The 16,904-nt window shown below is 47.7% G+C and overlaps 1 pseudogene; it reads right to left on the minus strand.

The window, feature by feature from the left end:
- Positions 1–8,041: 8,041 nt before the first annotated feature.
- The window catches only part of LOC147872594 (uncharacterized), a 131,626-nt pseudogene continuing 122,763 nt past the window's right edge, over positions 8,042–16,904 (minus strand).

A 16,904-nucleotide genomic window follows, 5' to 3' on the forward strand; every position in this document is an offset into this window, starting at 1 on the left:
CTTAGCTTGGCTTAGCTTGGATTGGCTAGTCTTTTCTTTTATTGGCAAACATTGACTTGGCTTGCCTTGGCTTATCTTGGCTTGTCTTTTCTTGGCTTGGATTGGCTTGGCTTGGCTTCGATTAACTTCGATTGGCTTAACCCCTCGCTGAGAGAAGTCGTCTTAAGACGTGCTGGCATTTAAATGTAGGTCTTCGGAACCACGTTCAATGACGTGCGGCTGTAAGCCTAATTTCAAATGCCCATAAGTATGGAAATAATAACGACTGATATATGATGTTTGTAATTGATTTGTCGTGGAAAAAATGCTCTTTCTGTTCATGTTGTGGCAACGTCGCATTTTTGGATCTGTCATGGCAAAGTCCGTGTATGAATGCGTGACCTAAGAGGATAGAATCTCTTTGTTTGTGTAGTGTTTTGTTTTGGTGAAGTTTCAAGAACCACCATACAAAACTCAACTTCTTCCACTATGTGACGATGTTGCAATCCTGTTGCATTCTCTGCAGCAAAGTGCTGGAACGAATACGAGGAACAAAGTGGTACATGACATTGTTCAAAAGATTACTGAATGTATCAATATATAACGCAATGGTCATGTATCGGTCTGTTCCAAGTAACAGGAAAATAGACACACTGAAATTCAGGATTCTTCTCGTCCAAGGTCTCGTAGAGAAACACGGTCCTGCTGTTCCACGTCCTGTAACCGGCCGTCCATCACTTGAGCCCCCCACCTAAGAGACTCTCAGAACGACATTTAACGGAATGTATTCCACCCACTGGAAAGAAGGCTAGACCTCAAAGGAGATGTGTGGTGTGTACGAAACACGGGATGAGGAAAGACACAAAATATTGGTGTAGTGAATGTGGGGCAGGGTTGTGTATAGATGGATGTTTCAAGAACTATCACATGAAATTGAAATTCTAAACCACCTGCTTCTATTCCTCACACACAGAGTGCTCATCTTATAAGGTAAGATTATAAAACCATCTTTTAAAAGGATTTCAGTGAAATTTCATTATTATGTCTCTTATAGTTTAAAAGTTATGATAAAAAAACTGTTTTACAGCAAAATTTAAATGGACATCGAAAAAACCCCCACTGTACGAGCTTGACTGCGGCATTTAAACCCCCCAGCTGACGGGTTAACTTGGCTTGGCTTGCCGTGTCGTGCCTTGGCTTGGCTTGCTTTGGCTTGGCTTGAATTGGGTTGCCTTGGCTTGGATTGGCTTGGCTTGCCTTGGATTGGCTTGTTTTGGCCATGGCTTGGCTTTCATTGGCTTGGCTTGTCTTGGCTTGTCTTGGCTAGCCTTTGCTGGGCTTTGCTTGGTTTTGCTTGCATTGGCTTGGCTTGGTTTGGCTTGGCTTGGCTTGGCCTGCCTTGGCTTCGATTGGCTTGCCTTGGCTTGGCTTGGCTTGGCTTGACTAAGCTTGCTTTGGCTTGGCTTGCTTTGGCTTGGCTTGGCTTGACTTGGCTTGGCTTGGCTTGCCTTGGCATGGTTTGCCGTGGATTGGCTTGCCTTAGCTTAACTTGACCTGGCTTGGCTTCCCTTGGCTTGGGTTGGCTTGCCTTGGCTAGGCTTGACTTGCCTTGGCTTGGCTTCACTTGGCTTCGATTGGCTTGCCTTGGCTTGGCTTGGCTAGGTTTGACTAAGCTTGCTTTGGCTTGGCTTGTTTGGCTTGTCTTGGCTTGACTTGGTTTGGCTCGGCTTGCCTTGGCATGGTTTGGCGTGGATTGGCTTCCCTTAGCTTAACTTGGCCTGGCTTGGCTTGCCTTGGCTTGGCTTGGCTTGGCATAGCTTGGCTTGGCTTGTCTTGGCTTCGCTATCCTTGGCTTGGGTTGCCTTGGTTTGGCTTGTCTTGACTTGCCTTGGCTTGGCCTGCCTTGGCTTGGCTTGGCTTGGCTTGCCTTGGCTTCGCTTGGCTTGGCTTGGCTTGCCTTGGATTGACTGGCCTTGGCTTCGCTTGGATTGACTTGGCTTGCCTTGGCTTGGCTTGGCTTGGCTTCCCTTTGCTTGACTTGTCTTAGCTTGGCTTGCCTTGGCTTGCCTTTGCTTGTCTTGGGTTAGCTTGGTTTGCCCTTGCTTGGCTTGGCTTGTCTTGGAATGGCTTGGCTTGCATTGGCTTGGCTTGGATTAGATTGGCTTTCCACGCCTTGGCTTAACTAAACTTAACTTGGCTTGGCTTGGCTTGCCAAGGTTTGGCTTGGCTTGTCTTGACTGGCTTTTGCTTCGCGTGTATTGCCTTTGTTTCGCTTGGTTTGGCTTGGCTGGGCATGCTTTGGCTTCGCTTGGATTGCCTTGGCTTGGCTTGGCTTGCCTTTGCTTGGCTTGTCTTGGCTTGGCTTGGCTGGGCTTGGTTTGGCTTGGCTTGGCTTAGCTTGCCTTGGCTTGGCTTCGCTTGTCTTGGCTTGGTTTTGCCTGGCTTGCCTTGGCTTGGCTTGGCTTGACTTGGCTTGGTTTGGCTAGGCTTGGTTTGCTTTGGCTTGACTTGGCTTGCCTTGGCTTGGCTTGGATTGGCTTGGCTTCTCTAGGCTTGAATTGGCTTAGCTTGGCTTGGCTTGCCTTTGCTTAGAATGTCTTGGCTTGGATTGGCTTGCCTTTGCTTTACTTGGCTTGTCTTGGCTTGGCTAGAATTTGTTTGGCTTGGCTTTACTTGGCTTTTCTTGCCTTGGTTTGGCTTGGCTTGGCTTGGCTTAGTTTGCCTTTTTTCTCTTTGCTTGGTTTGGCTTGTGTTGCCTTGGCTTGGCTTTTATTTGGTTTGGCTTGGCTTGGCTTGGCTAGGCTTGCCTTGGCTTGGCTTGCCTTGGATTTCCTTGGCTTACTTGGTTTGCCTTGGCTTGGCTCGCTTTGGCTTGGCTTGGCTGGGCTTGGCTTGGCTTGCCTTGGTTTGCCTTGGCTTGGCTTGGCTTGGCTTGGCTTGCCTTGGCTTGGATTGGCTTAGCTTGGCTTGGTTTGATATTACTTTACTTGGCTTGCCTTGGCTTGCCTTCGCATGGTTTAGCTTGGCTTCGCTTGCTTTGGCATGGCTTGAATTTGCCCGGCTTGGCTTGGCTTAGATTGCCTTGGCCTGGCTTGGCTTGGATTGCCTTGGCTTAGTTTGAATTGGCTTGCCTTGGCTTGACTTGGTTTGGTTTGCCTTGGCTTTTCTTTGCTTGCCTTGGCTTGGCTTGACTTGGCTTGCCTTGGCTTGGCTTGACTTGCCTTAGCTTACTTGAATTGGCTTGGCTTGGATTGCCTTGGCTTGGATTGCCTTGGCTTTTTTTGAATTGGCTTGCCTTGGCTTGACTTGACTTGGCTTGCCTTGGCTTTTCTTGGCTTTCCTTGGCTTGGCTTGACTTGGCTTGCCTTGGCTTGGCTTGGCTTGGCTTACCTTGCCTTGGCTTGGCTTGCCTTGTCTTGGATTGGCTTGTCTTGGCTTGGCTTGGCTTTGCCTGGATTGGCTAGCCTTGGCTTGGTTTTGCTTGGCTTGGCTTAGCTTGCCATGGTTTGCCTTGGCATTTCTTGGGTGGGTTTGGCTTGGCTTGCCTTGGCTTGTCTTAGCTTAACGTGGCTTCCATTGGCTTGCTTTGGCTTGGTTTGCATGGCCTGCCTTGACTTGGCTTTGCTTGGCTTGGATTAGCTTGGCTTGGATTTGGTTGGCTTGGCTTGGCTTGTCGTGTCTTCGCTTGCCTTGGCTTGGCTTGCCTTGGCTTGTCTTGTCTTCTCTTGGTTTGGCTTGGCTTGGCTTGCCTTCTCTTTGCTTGGCTTGTCTTGGCTTCCTTTGGCTTGGTTTGGATTTGATTGGATTGGCTTGGCTTGCTTTGGCTTGCCTTGGTTTGGCTTGGCTACCTTCACATTTCTTGGCTTGGCTTATTTTGGCTTGGCTTGGCTTTCCTTGGCTTGGCTTGGCTTGGCTTCCCTTGGAATGGCTTGGTTTGAATGGCATGGCTTGGTTTAGCTTGGCTTGGCTTGGCTTGGCTTGGCTTGGCTTGGCTTGGCTAGGCTTGGTATGTTTTGGCTTGCCTTGGCTTGGCTTGCATTGGCTTGACTTGGCTTGGATTTCCTTGGCTTTTGCTTGCTTTGGATTGATTGGCCTGATTTTGCTTGTATTGCCTTGGCTTGGCTTCCCTTGGCTTGACTTGCCTTGGCTTGGCTTGCCTTGGATTGACTTGGCTTGGCTTGGCTTGGCTTGTCTTGGCTTGGCTTGTCTTGCTTTGGCTTGGCTTGGCTTGGCTTGAATTGGCTTGGCTTGGCTTGGCTTGGGTTGCCAAGATTTGGCTTGCCTTGGCTTGACTGGACTTGGCTTCGCTTGAATGGACTTGGCTTGCCTTGGCTTGGCTTGGCTTGGCTTGCCTTTGCTTGGCTTGTCTTGGCTTGGCTTGCCTTGGATTGCCTTAGCTTGCCTTGGGTTAGCTTGGTTTGAGCTTGCTTGGCTTGGCTTGTCTTGTCTTGGCTTGGCTTGTCTTGGTTTGGCTTGGCTTGCATTGCTTGGATTGGATGGGCTTTCTTCGGCTTGGCTTAGCTTGACTTAACTTGGCCTGGCTTGGCTTTGATAAGCTTGGCTTGGCTTGGCTTGGCTTGAATAAGCTTGACTTGCCTTGGCTTGGCTTGCCTTGGCTTGTTTTAGCTTGGCTTGTCTTGGCTTGGTTTGGTTTGACTTGGCTTGACTTGGCTTCGCTTGGTTTGGCTTACTTTGGCTTGGCTTGGTTTGGTGGCTTGGCTTGCCTTGTGTTAAATTCGCTTGGCTTGGCTTGGCTTTTTTGGCTTCGTTTAGCTAAGCTTGGCCTGGCTTGAATAGGCTTGCATTCGCTTAGCTTGGCTTTGTCTTTGCTTGACTTTGCTTGGCTTTGCTTTACTTGGCTTGGCTTGGCTTGTCTTGGCTTGGTGTCTCTTGGCTTGGCTTGGCTTAGCTTGGCTTGGCTTGCCTTGGCTTGGCTTAACTTGGCTTGCCTTGGCTTGGCTTGGCTTAACTTGGCTTACCTTGGCTTGCCTTGTCTTGCTTTAGCTTGTCTTGGCTTGGCTTGCCTTGGCTTGGGTTGCCTTGGCTTGGCTAGATTTGGCTTGCCTATTCTTGCCTTGGCTTGGCTTGGCTTGGCTTATCTTGGCTTGGTTGCCTTGGCTTGGCTTGGCTTGGCTTGCCTTGGCTTGGCTTGGCTTGGCTTTTCTTGCCTTGGCTTGGCTTGGCTTGGCTTGTCTTTGCTTGGCTTGGCTTGGCTTGGCTTCGCTTGGCTATGCTTTTCTTGGCTTCGCTTGGCTTGGCTTGGCATGACTTGGCTTGGCTTGCCGTGCCTTGAATTTACTTGGCTTGTCTTGGCTTGGCTTGTCTTGGCTTGGCTTTACTTGGCTTTGCTTGCCTTGGCTTGCCTTGGTTTGGCTTGGCTTGGCTGGGCTTAGTTTGCCTTTTCTACACTTTGCTTGGCTTGGCTTGGCTTGAATGGCATGGCTTGGTTTAGCTTGGCTTGGATTGGCTAGGCTTGGTTTTTTTTTGGTTTGCATTGGCTTGGCTTGCATTGGCTTGACTTGGCTTTTCTTTCCTTGCCTTTGTTTGCCTTGGCTTGATTGGCCTGGCTTCGCTTGGATTGCCTTGGCTTATCTTGGCTTAGCTTGCCTTGGCTTGGCTTACTTGGCTTGGCTTGCCTTGGTTTGTCTTGGGTTGGCTTGGCTTGGCTTGTCTTGGCTTGGCTTGCCTTGGCTGGGCTTTGCTTTGTTTCGCTTGCCTTGGCTTGCTTTTGCTTCGTTTGGCTTGGCTTGGTTTGGCTTAGCTGTGCTTGTCTTGGCTTGTCTTGGCTTGACTTGGCATGGCTTTTCTTGGCTTGGCTTGCCTTAGCTTGGCTTGCCTTGGCCTGGATTGACTTGCCTTTGCTTGGCTTGGCTTTGCTTGGATAAGCTTGCCTTGCTTAGTCTTGCTTTGGTTGCCTTGTCTTTTCTTGGCTTGCTTTGGCTTGGTTTGGATTTGATTGGATTGGCTAGGCTTGCCTTGGCTTGCCTTGGTTTGGCTTGGCTACCTTGACATTTCTTGGCTTGGCTTATCTTGGCTTGGCTTGGCTTTCCTTGGCTTGGCTTGTCTTGGCTTGGCTTGGCTTGCCTTGGAATGGCTTGGCTTGAATAGCAAGGCTTGGATTAGCTTGGCTTGGCTTGGCTAGGCTTGGATTGTTTTGGCTTGCTTTGGCTTGGCTTGCCTTGGTTTGGCTTGGCTTGGCTTGGCTTGGCTTGTCTTGGCTTGGCTTGCCTTGGCTGGGCTTTGCTTGGTTTGGCTTGGCTTGGTTTGGCTTAGTTGTGCTTTCCTTGGCTTGGCTTGGCTTGGCTTGGCTTGTCTTGGCTTGGCTTGGCAAGGCTTGGCTTGGCTTGGCTTGCCTTACCTTGGCTTGCCTTGGCTTGGATTGACTTGCCTTTGCTTGGCTTGGCTTTGCTTGGCTAAGTTTGCCTTGGTTAGGCTTGCTTTGGCTTGCTTTGGCTTTTCTTGGCTTGCTTTGGCTTGGTTTGGATTTGATTGGATTGGCTTGTCTTGCCTTGGCTTGCCTTGGTTTGGCTTGGCTACCTTGACATTTCTTGGCTTGGCTTGGCTTTCCTTGGCTTGGCTTGTCTTTGCTTGGCTTGGCTTGCCTTGGAATGGCTTGGCTTGAATGGCATGGCTTGGATTAGCTTGGCTTGGCTTGGCTAGGCTTGCATTGTTTTGGCTTGCTTTGGCTTGGCTTGCATTGGCTTGTCTTGGCTTGGCTTTCCTTCCCTTTGCTTGCCTTTGCTTGATTGGCCTGGCTTCGATTGGATTGCCTTTGCTTGGCTTGGCTTGGCTTGCCTTGGCTTGGCTTGACTTGGCTTGGCTTGCCTTGGTTTGGCTTGGCTTGGCTTGGCTTGGCTCGACTTGGCTTTACTTGCCTTGTTACCAATTTTTATAAACATATACATTTGGGTTAGATATACATTTATATAAATTAACACTTTTGTCCCTTTAATATTATTTAATTTACATTCCATATGGGGAATCATATGTTATTACATGATTACCTGAGTAACACCTACCCTATGTAAAAGATCCCTCCCGCTTGCACTTAAAGCTGCCAGCTGCAGTGTAAATGTTATCATTCTGGTCCTAGGATCACAACAACGAGCTCGAGGTGGACGATGACTCCGCGGAGAATGATGACCCCGAGGTAAATGACGAGCTCGAGAAGAACGATGACCTTGCGGTGGATAATGACCCCCAGAAGTATTATGTCCTCGTGGTGGATGACGAGCACGAGGTGAACGATGAGCTCAAGAGAGACAAAGTGTGATGTCTCATCAAATCGCTGAACACCGGGATTAAAGAGCAACGTGCAATGAACGAAATCTTCGTATGTCAGAAGTCTGTATTTGCTAGAAAGTTTCCACTTTCACATATGTGTCTTAAGGCTATGATCACACCATATGATGATCACATGTGGCATTGTTTTCTTTATGATTAATGGAACAGGGGATTTCCAAGTAAGGATAACGAAGTTCGATGAACATAATGCATGATATCCTTAAAAGAATAGTGTTCTTTATATAAGAGACGTATATGATTAGACGTCTTCAAAAAACCGTCAATACTCATGTCTGTCTGTAGATAACATTACATCGTATATATTCACCCACATCTGTGTTTCTGCGATAATCCCCGACGAACTCTGCACGCCGATGTTCGTTGATACAGAATTGTGTGCTATTTAGAGCTGAAAACGCTTAATATGACAACACAGTAATCTGCTTGTAACTTACATATTATTAATTGAACAAAAGTGCTACTTTAAAGCAATTAATATCTATCATAAATATACATGTTTATAATAATTTGAAATATTTCCCTTGAACTATATGACCACAAATTATAACAGATTTTGTACTTCCTGTAATGTTCGGATGGTCTTATGTTTTGATTTCTGCGATCTGATATTTGTGCCACTAAATTCTGTTTGTATTTTAACGATTATATATTATTATCAATGGATAACTATGTTCGAAGTATATGATGCTTTATTACCTAAAAAGAAATGTGATTTTTATGTAAAATATGTATATGATTAGACGTCATCAAAAAAACATCAAATCTCAAATTTGTCTGTAAATGTCATTGCATCACCTATAATCACACATATCTTTGTAACGGAGATGTTCTCAAAAGTAACATGTCATCGCTGTTCGGCGATGTTCGTTGATACAGAATTGGTTGCTATTCAGAGCTGAAAAAGCATAATAAGAAACACAGATATCTGCTTGTAACTTACATAATATTAATCGGACAAAAGTGCTACTTTAGAGCAATTAGTATCTATCCTAAATATACATTTTATAATAATTTGAAATATTTTCCTTCAACTTTATTAGCCACAACTAATAACAGTTTTTAAACTACCTGTAATGTACGGATGATCTAATGTTTTGATTTTTTCGGTTTGATCTGTGTGTCACTAAATTCTGTTTGTTTTTTAAACTTAAAATGTAATTATACAAGGATAACAATATTCGAGTTACATCTTGTTTTATTACTTCAAAAGAATAGTATATGTAAAAATATGTATATGATAAGACGTCACCAAAAAAACATCAAAACTCAAATTTGTCAGTATATTTTATTGCATCGTATATAATCACAGATATCTATGTAACATGTAGTCGCTGTTCGGCGGTGTACGGTCATATTTAATTATAAGTTTTTCTGAGCTGAAAACGAGTAGAATGACAACACACTAATTTGAATGTAACTTAAATAATATTAAAAGGAAAAAAATGCTACTTTAAATAAATGTATATTTAACCCTAATGTATATGATTATAAAAATTGGTAACAAATCCCGTCAACATTATGAAACTCCATTTCTGACAGTTTTTGGACGACCTGAAATATGCGGGTGAACTAATGTTTTGAATTTTGCGTTGTGAGCTGTGTCTACAAAATACTATTAGTATTTTTACGTTTGTAAGTAATTTTGAAAGGATAACATTGATCGGGGTACATCATTCTTGATTATCTCAAATGAATGGTTTTTTAATATAAAACATGTATATGATAAGACGTCTACAAACAACCATCAAAACTCAAGACTGTCTGTAGATAATATTACATCGTATTTATTCAAACACATCTTTATTTCTGCAAACATCCCTGACGTACTCTGTGTTCGCTGCACGCCGATGTTCGTTGATACAAAATTGTGAACTATTCAGAGCCGAGAACGAATAATATGACAACAAACTAATCTACTTGTAACTCACATAATAATAATCGGACAAAAGTCCTACTTTTGAGCAATTAATATGTAACCTAAATATACATGTTTATAATAATTTAAATATTTCCCTTCAACTAAATGAATCACTATTTCTGACAATTATTGGACGACCTGCTATGCTTGGCTTGGTTTGGTTTGGCTTGACTTGGCTTGCCTTAGCTTGGTTTGGCTTGGCTTCGCTTGCTTTGGCCTGGCTTGCCTTGACCCGACTTGGCTTGGCTTAACTTGACTTGGCCTGGCTTGGCTTGCCTTCTCTTGGCTTGGCTTGGCATGGCTTACCTTCTTTTAGCTTGGCTTTTCTTGGCTTGGAATTGATTGGCTTGGCTTGGATTCCCTTAGCTTGATTTGGCTTGTCTTGGCTTGACTTGGATTGGCTTGGCTGCCTTGGCTTGGCTTGGCTTGTCTTGTCTTGACTTGGCTTGGCTCTTCTTATCTTGGCTTGGCTTGGCTTTCCTTGGCTTGGCTTGGCTTGGCTTGCCTTGGCATGGCTTGGCTTGAATGGCTTGGCTTGGTTCGACTTTTCTTGGCTTGGCTAGGCTTGGCTTGTTTTGGCTTGCCTTGGCTTGGCTTGCCTTGGCTTGGCTTGTCTTGGCTTTGCTTGGCTTGGCTTGGCTTGATTTAGATTGGCTTGGACTGACTTGGTTTGGCTTGGCTTGGCTTGGCTTGGTTTGCATTGTCTTGGCTTGCCTTTGCTTGTCTTGTTTTGGCTTCACTTGGCTTGGCTAGGCTTGGCTTGGTTTGGCTTGGCATGACTTGGCTGGGATTTGCTTGGTTTGCCTTCCCTTGGCTTGGATTGGCTTGACTTAGCTGTGCTTGCCTTGGATTGGCTTGGATTGTCTTGCCTTGGCTTGGCTTGGCTTGGCTTAGCTTCGATTGGCTTGCCTTGGCTTGACTTGGCTTGGCTTGGCTAAGCTTGCCTTGGCTTCGCTGGCTTTGGCTTGCTATAACTTGGCTTGGCTTGGCTTGGTTTTTCTTGACTTTGCTTGGTTAGGCTTGGCTTCGATTGCTTTGGAATGGCTTGACTTGGCTTGGCTTGGCTTGGCTTGGCTAGGCTTGACTTCTTTTGGCTTGTCTTGGCTTGCCTTGCCTTGGCTTGGTTTGGCTTGGCTTTGCTTGGCTTGGCTTCGCTTGTCTTGTTTTGGCTTAGCTTGGCTTGGCATGGCTTAGCTTGACTTCGCATGCCTTGGCTTTCCTTGTCTTGTCTTGGCTTGGCTTGGCTTGACTTATCTTTTCTTGGCTTGGCTTATCTTGGCTTGGCTTGAATTGGCTTGCCTTCGCTTGGTTTGGTTTGGCTTCGCTTGCTTTGGCATGGCTTGACTTCACTTGGCTTGGCTTGTCTTGGCTTCCCTTGGCTACGCTTGGCTTGGCTTGGCTTGACTTGCCTTGGATTCCCTTGGCTTGCCTTTGCTTGCCTTCGATTGGCTTAGTTTGGCTTGCCTTGGCTTGGCTTGCCTTGGCTTAGCTTGCCTTGGCTTACCATGTCTTTTCTTGACTTAATTTGGCTTGGATTTAGATTGGCTCGGCTTGGCTTGCCTTGGATTGGCTTGGCTGTCTTGGCTTGGTTTGTCTTGGCTTGCCTTGACTTGGCTTGCTTTGGCTATCCATGTCTTGGCTTGGCTTGGCTTGTCATTACTTGGCTTGGTTTCTCATGCCTTGGCTTGGCTTGCCTTAGCTTCTCTTGGCTTGTTTTGGATTTGGCTTGGCTTGGCTTATCTTGGCTTGGCTTTGTTTTGGATTGACTTGGCTTGCTTTCGCTTGGCTTGGCTTGGCTTAGCTTGGCTTGGCGTCCCTTGGCTTGGTTTGGCTTGGCTTGACTTGCCTTTAATTTTCTTGGCTTGCCTTGTCTTGCCTTCGATTGACTTGGCTTGGCTTGCCTTGGCTTGGTTTGCCTTGGCTTGGCTTGGTTTGGCTTGACTTGGCTTGGATTGGCTGGCTTGCCTTGGCTTGTTTGCTTTTTCTTGGCTTGTTTTGGCTTGGCTTGCCTTGGCTTGGCTTGTCTTAACTTAACTTGGCTTGGCTTGAATTGTCTTGACTTGGTTTGCATTGCCTCGCTTTGTCTTGGCTTGGCTTGTCTTGGCTTAGCTTAACTTGGCTTGGCTTGATTTAGCTTGTCTTACCTTGGTTTATCTTGGCTTCTCTTGTCTTAGCTTAGCTTGGCTTGGCTTGACTTGGCTTGGCTTCGCTTGGCTTGGCTTGCCTTGGCTTGGCTTGCCTTGGCTTGGTTTTATCTTGGCTTGGTTTGACTTCACTTGGCTTGGCTTGGCTTGGCTAGCTTTGACTAGGCTTGCCTTGGCTGGCTTGATTTAACTTGAATTTTCTATCCTTGGCTTGGCTTGGCTTGTTTTGGCTTAGCTTGCCTTGGCTTGACTTGATTTGGCTAGGTTTGGCTTGGCTTGCCTTGGCCTGCCTTTCCTTGGCTTGGCTTGCCTTCGCTTGGCTTGCCTTGCCTTCGCTGGGCTTGGCTTGGCTTAGATTTGCTTGGCTTAACTTGGCTGGCCTTATCTTGGCTAGACTGCCTTAGCTTGGCTTGTTTTGGCTTGCTTTCATTTTCCTTGGCTTGGCTTACCTTGGCATAGCTTGTCTTTCCTTGGCTTGGCTTGGCTTTCCTTGGCTTACCTTGGCTTGGCTTGGCTTGGCTTGGCTTAGCTTTCTTGGCTTGGAATGGCTTGTCTATTCTTGTCTTGTATTGGCTTGCCTTGACTTGGCTTGTCTTAGCATGGCTTGACTTGGCCTGGCTTGGATTGGCTTGGCTTAGCTTGCCTAGGCTTGATTGGCCTGGCTTCGCTTGGATTGCCTTGGTATGGCTTGGCTTGGCTAAGCTTCCCTTGGCTTCGCTTGGCTTGGCTTGGCTTGCATTGGTTTCGCTTGGCTTTTCTTAGCTTGGATTGGCTTGGCTTGGCTTGGTTTGGCTCGGTTTGGATTAGCTTACCTTGGCTTGGCTTGGCTTACATTGGCTTGGTTTGGCCCGGCTTGCCTTGGCTTGGCTTGGCTTGGCTTGGTTTGGCTAGACTTGGTTTGCTTTGGCTTGGCTTGGCTAAACTTGTCTTGGTTTGGTTTGGCTTGGTATGGCTTGGCTTTAATTGGCTTGCCTTGGCTTGGCTTTAATTGGATTGCCTTGGCTTGGCCTCCCTTGGCTTGGCTTTGCTTGCCTTTGCTTTACTTGGCTTGTCTTGCCTTGTTTTGGCTTGGCTTGGCTTGGCTTGGCTTGCCTTTGTTTGGCTTGGCTTGTGTTGCCTTGGCTTGACTTAGCTTTATTTGGTTTGGCTTGGCTAGGCTTGGCTTGGTTTGGCATGGCTTGGCTTGGCTTAGCTTGGCTTGGTTTGGATTGGCTTGACTTGGATTGCCTTAGCTTGGTTTGGCTTGGCTTCTTTTGCTTTGGCATGGCTTAACTTGGCACGGCTTGGCTTGACTTAACTTGCCTTGGCCTTGCTTGGCTTGCCTTCGTTTGGCTTGTCTTGGCTTGGCTTGGCTTGGCTTTTTTTGGCTTGGCTTTGCTTGGCTTGATTTGGCTTGACTTGCCTTGGCTTACCTTGTCTTAGCTTGACTTGGCTTGGCTTGGATTTGATTGGCTTGGCTTGGCTTCCCTTGGCTTGCCTTTTCTTGTCTTGGCTTGACTTGGATTGGCTTGGCTGCCTTGGCTTGGCTTGGCTTGGCTTGCCTTGACTTGGCTTTTCTTGTCTTGGCTTGACTTGGATTGGCTTGGCTGCCTTGGCTTAGCTTGGCTTTGCTTGAGTTGACTTGGCTTTTCTTGGCTTATCTTGGCTTGGCTTGGCTTGGCTTTGCTTGCCTTGGCATGGCTTGGCTTGAATGGCTTCTCTTGGTTTGGCTTTGCTTGGCATAGCTAGGCTTGGCTTGTTTTGGCTTGACTTGGCTTTTCTTGCCTTGGCTTGGCTTTGCTTTGGTTGGCTTGGCTTGGCTTAGATTGGCTTGGCCTAGCTTGGCTTGGCTTTGCTTGGCTTAGCTTGCCTTGGCTTAGCTTTCCGAGGCATGGCATGCCTTGGCTTGATTTGGCTTGGCTTGGCTTGGCTTGGCTTGGCTTGCTTTGGCTGGGCTTTGCTTGGTTTGGCTTGCCTTTTATTGGCTTGGCTTGAATTGGCTTGGCTTGGCTTGGCTTGGCTTGGCTTAGCTGTGCTTGCCTTAGCTTGGCTTGGCTTTTCTTGGCTTGTCTTGGCTTGGCTTGGCTTGACTTGGCTTGCCTTGGCTTGGCTTGCCTTAGCTTGGATTGGCTTACCTTAACTTGGCTTGGCTTGGCTTGGCTAAGATTGCCTTGGCTTGACTTGCTTAGGCTTGACATGTTTTGGCTTGGCCTGGATTTAATTGGATTAAATGGCTTGGCTTGTTTTGGCTTCCCTTGGCTTGGCATGGCTTGGCTTGGCTTCGCATGCCTTGGCTTGGCTTGCCTTGGTTTGCCTTGGCTTGCCTTGGCTTGTCTTATCTTGGCTTGGCTTGGCTTATTTGGGCTTGGCTTTGTTTGGCTTGACTTGGCTTGCCTTTGCTTGGTTTGGCTTGACTTCGCTTTCTTTGGCATGGCTTGACTTGGCTTGGCTTGGATTGGCTTGGCTTGGCTTAGCTTGGCTTCCCTTGGCTTGTCTTGGCTTGGCTTGCCTTGGCTTGGCTTTACTTGCCTTGGATTTCCTTGGCTTGCCTTGGGTTGCCTTCGATTGGCTTGGCTTGGCTTGCCTTGGCTTGGTTTGCCTTTTATTGGCTTGGCTTTGTTTGGTTTGCCTTGGCTATTATTATTTTGCCTTGATTTGGTTTGGTTTGGCTTGCCTTGCCTTGGCTTGGCTTGGTTTAACTTAACTTGGCTTGGCTTGGCTTGCCTTGGCTTGGTTTTGCTTGGCTTGCCTTGGCGAAGCTTTGGCTTGGCTTGTCTTGGCTTAGTTTGGCTTGGCTTGGCTTGGCTTAGCTTGCCCTGGCTTGGTTTGCAATGGCTTGGCTTGGCTTCTCTTGGCTTAGCTTAGCTTGGCTTGGCTTGCCTTTTCTTGGCTTGGCTTGGCTAGGCTGCCTTGTCTTGGCTTGTCTTGGCTTGCTTTGACTTGGCTTGGCCTGGCTTACCTTGGCTTGGCTTGGCTTTCTTTGGCTTGGCTTGGATTGGCGTACCTTGGCTTGGATTGGCTTGGCTTGGCTTGGCTAGGCTTGCCTTGGCTTGGCTTGCTTGGCTCGGATTAGCTTAACTTGGCTTGGATTGGTTTGGCTTAGCTAAGCTTGCCTTTGTTTGGCTTGCTTTGGCTTGCCATGTCTTGGCTTGGCTTGGCTTGGATTTACTTGGATTGGCTTGGATTGGCTTGTTTTGGCTTGGCTTTTTTGGCTTAGCTTGTCTTCACTTGGTTTGGCTTGGCTTGGCTTGGCTTGTCTCGGCTTGGCTTGGCTTGGCTTGGCTTTCCTTAGCTTGGCGTGCCTTGCTTTACCTTGTCTTAGCTTCCCTTGACTTGCCTTGGCTTGCCTTGGCTTGGCTTGGCTTTGGTTGGCTTGGCTTGGTTTAGATTGGCTTGGCCTGGCTTGGCTTAGCTTGGCTTGGCTTGGCTTGCCTTGGCTTAGCTTTCCTAGGCTTGGCTTGCCTTGGCTTGATTTGGCTTGGCTTAGCTTGGCTTGGCTTGCCTTGTCTGGGCTTTGCTTGGTTTGGCTTGCCTTTTATTGGCTTGACTTGGTTTGGCTTGGCTTAGCTGTGCTTGCCTTGTCTTGGCTTGGCTTGTCTTGGCTTGGCTTGGCATGGCTTGGCTTGGCTTGGCTTACCTTAGCTTGGGTTGCCTTAGCTTGGATTGGCTTACCTTGGCTTGGATTCGCTTGGCTCGGTTAAGATTGCCTTGGCTTGGCTTTCTTTGGCTTGAAATGGGTTGGCTTGTTTTGGCTTGCCTTGGCTTGGCATGGCTTGGCTTGGCTTCGCATGCCTTGGATTGGCTTGCCTTGGTTTGCCTTGGCTTGCCTTGGCTTGTCTTATCTTGGCTTGTCTTGGCTTATTTAGGCTTGGCTTTGTTTGGCTTGACTTGGCTTGAATTTGCTTGGTTTGGCTTGACTTCGCTTGCTTTGGCATTGCTTGACTTGGCTGGGCTTGATTGGCTTGGCTTGGCTTAGCTTGGCTTCCCTTGGCATGGCTTGGCTTAGCTTGGCTTTACTTGCCTTGGATTTCCTTGGCTTGCCTTGGTTTGCCTTCGATTGGCTTGGCTTGGCTTGCCTTGGCTTGGTTTCCCTTTTCTTGGCTTGGCTTGGTTTGGCTTGCCTTGGCTTGAATTGTTTTGCCTTGCCTTGGTTTGCCTTGGCTTGGCTTGGCTTGGCTTGGCTTAACTTAACTTGGCTTGGCTTGGCTTGCCTTGGCTTGGTTTAGCTTGGCTTGCCTTGGCGAAGCTTTGGCTTGGCTTGGCTTGTCTTAGCTTGGCTTGGCTTGGCATGGCTTGGCTTAGCTTGCCTTGGCTTGGTTTGCTTGGCTTGGCTTGGCTTCTCTTGGCTTAGCTTAGCTTGACTTGGCTTGGCTTGGCTTGCCTTGGCTTGGCTTGGCTTGGCTAGGCTGCCTTGTCTTGGCTAGTCTTGACTTGCTTTGACTTGGCTTGGCTTGGCTTACCTTGGCTTGGCGTGGATTGGCTTATTTTGGCTTCGATTGGCTTTGCTTGGCTGGGCTTGGCTTGGATTGCCTTGGCTTGGCTTGCTTTTTCTTGGATTGGCTTAACTTGACTTGGATTGGCTTAACTTGGCTTGGATTGGCTTGGCTTGGCTTGCTTTGGCTTGCCATGTCTTGGCTTGGCTTGGCTTGGATTTTCTTGGATTGGCTTGGATTGGCTTGTTTTGGCTTGGCTTGCTTTGGCTTAGCTTGTCTTCACTTGGCTTGGCTTGGCTTGGCTTGGCTTGTCTTGTCTTGGCTTGGCTTGGCTTTCCTTAGCTTAGCTTGTATTACTTTACCTTGTCTTAGCTTCCCTTGGCTTAGTTGGATTGGCTTGGCAGCCTTGGCTTGGCTTGGCTTGGCTTGCCTTGACTTGGATTGGTTTGGCTTATCTTGGCATGGCTTGGCTTTCCTTGGCTTGGCTTGGCTTTGCTTGGCTTTGGTATGCTTGTCTTGGCTTAGATTGGCTTGGCCTGGCTTGGCTTGGCTTTTCTTGGCTTGGCTTGCCTTGGCTTTGCTTTCCTAGGCTTGGCTTGCCTTCGATTGATTTAGCTTGGCTTGGCTTGGCTTTTCTTGGCTTGCCTTGGCTCGGCTTTGCTTGGTTTGGCTTGCCTTTTATTGGCTTGGCTTGGTTTGGCTTGGCTTGGCTTGGCTTGGCTTGGCTTGGCTCGGCTGTGCTTGCCTTGGCTTGGCTTGGCTTGTGTTGGCTTGGTTTGGCTTGTCTTGGCTTGGGTAAACTTATCTTGGATTGCCTTACCTTCGCTTGGATTGGCTTGGCTAGACTAAGATTACCTTTGCTTGGCTTGCTTTGGCTTGCCATGTCTTGGCTTGGCGTGGATTTCCTTGGATTAAATGGCTTGGCTTGTTTTTTTGCTTGCCTTGGCTAGCCTTGGCTTGGCTTGGCTTTGTTTGGCTTGCCTTGGCTTGGCTTTCTTTGGCTTGGCTTGCTTTTGCTTGCCTTGGCTTGGCCTGTCTTGCCTTGGCTGGCCTTGGCTTGGCTTGGATTGCCTTAGCCTGGTTTGTCCTTGCTTGGCTTGGCTTGGCTTGGCTTGGCTTGGTTTCCTTGGTTTGGCTTGCCTTGGC

The sequence above is a fragment of the Zootermopsis nevadensis genome, unplaced genomic scaffold (genome assembly GCF_977971745.1).
Source record: "Zootermopsis nevadensis isolate Lab colony 2312 unplaced genomic scaffold, Znev_1.0 Znev_ptg000025l, whole genome shotgun sequence".
Classification (NCBI taxonomy): Eukaryota; Metazoa; Arthropoda; class Insecta; order Blattodea; family Termopsidae; genus Zootermopsis; species Zootermopsis nevadensis.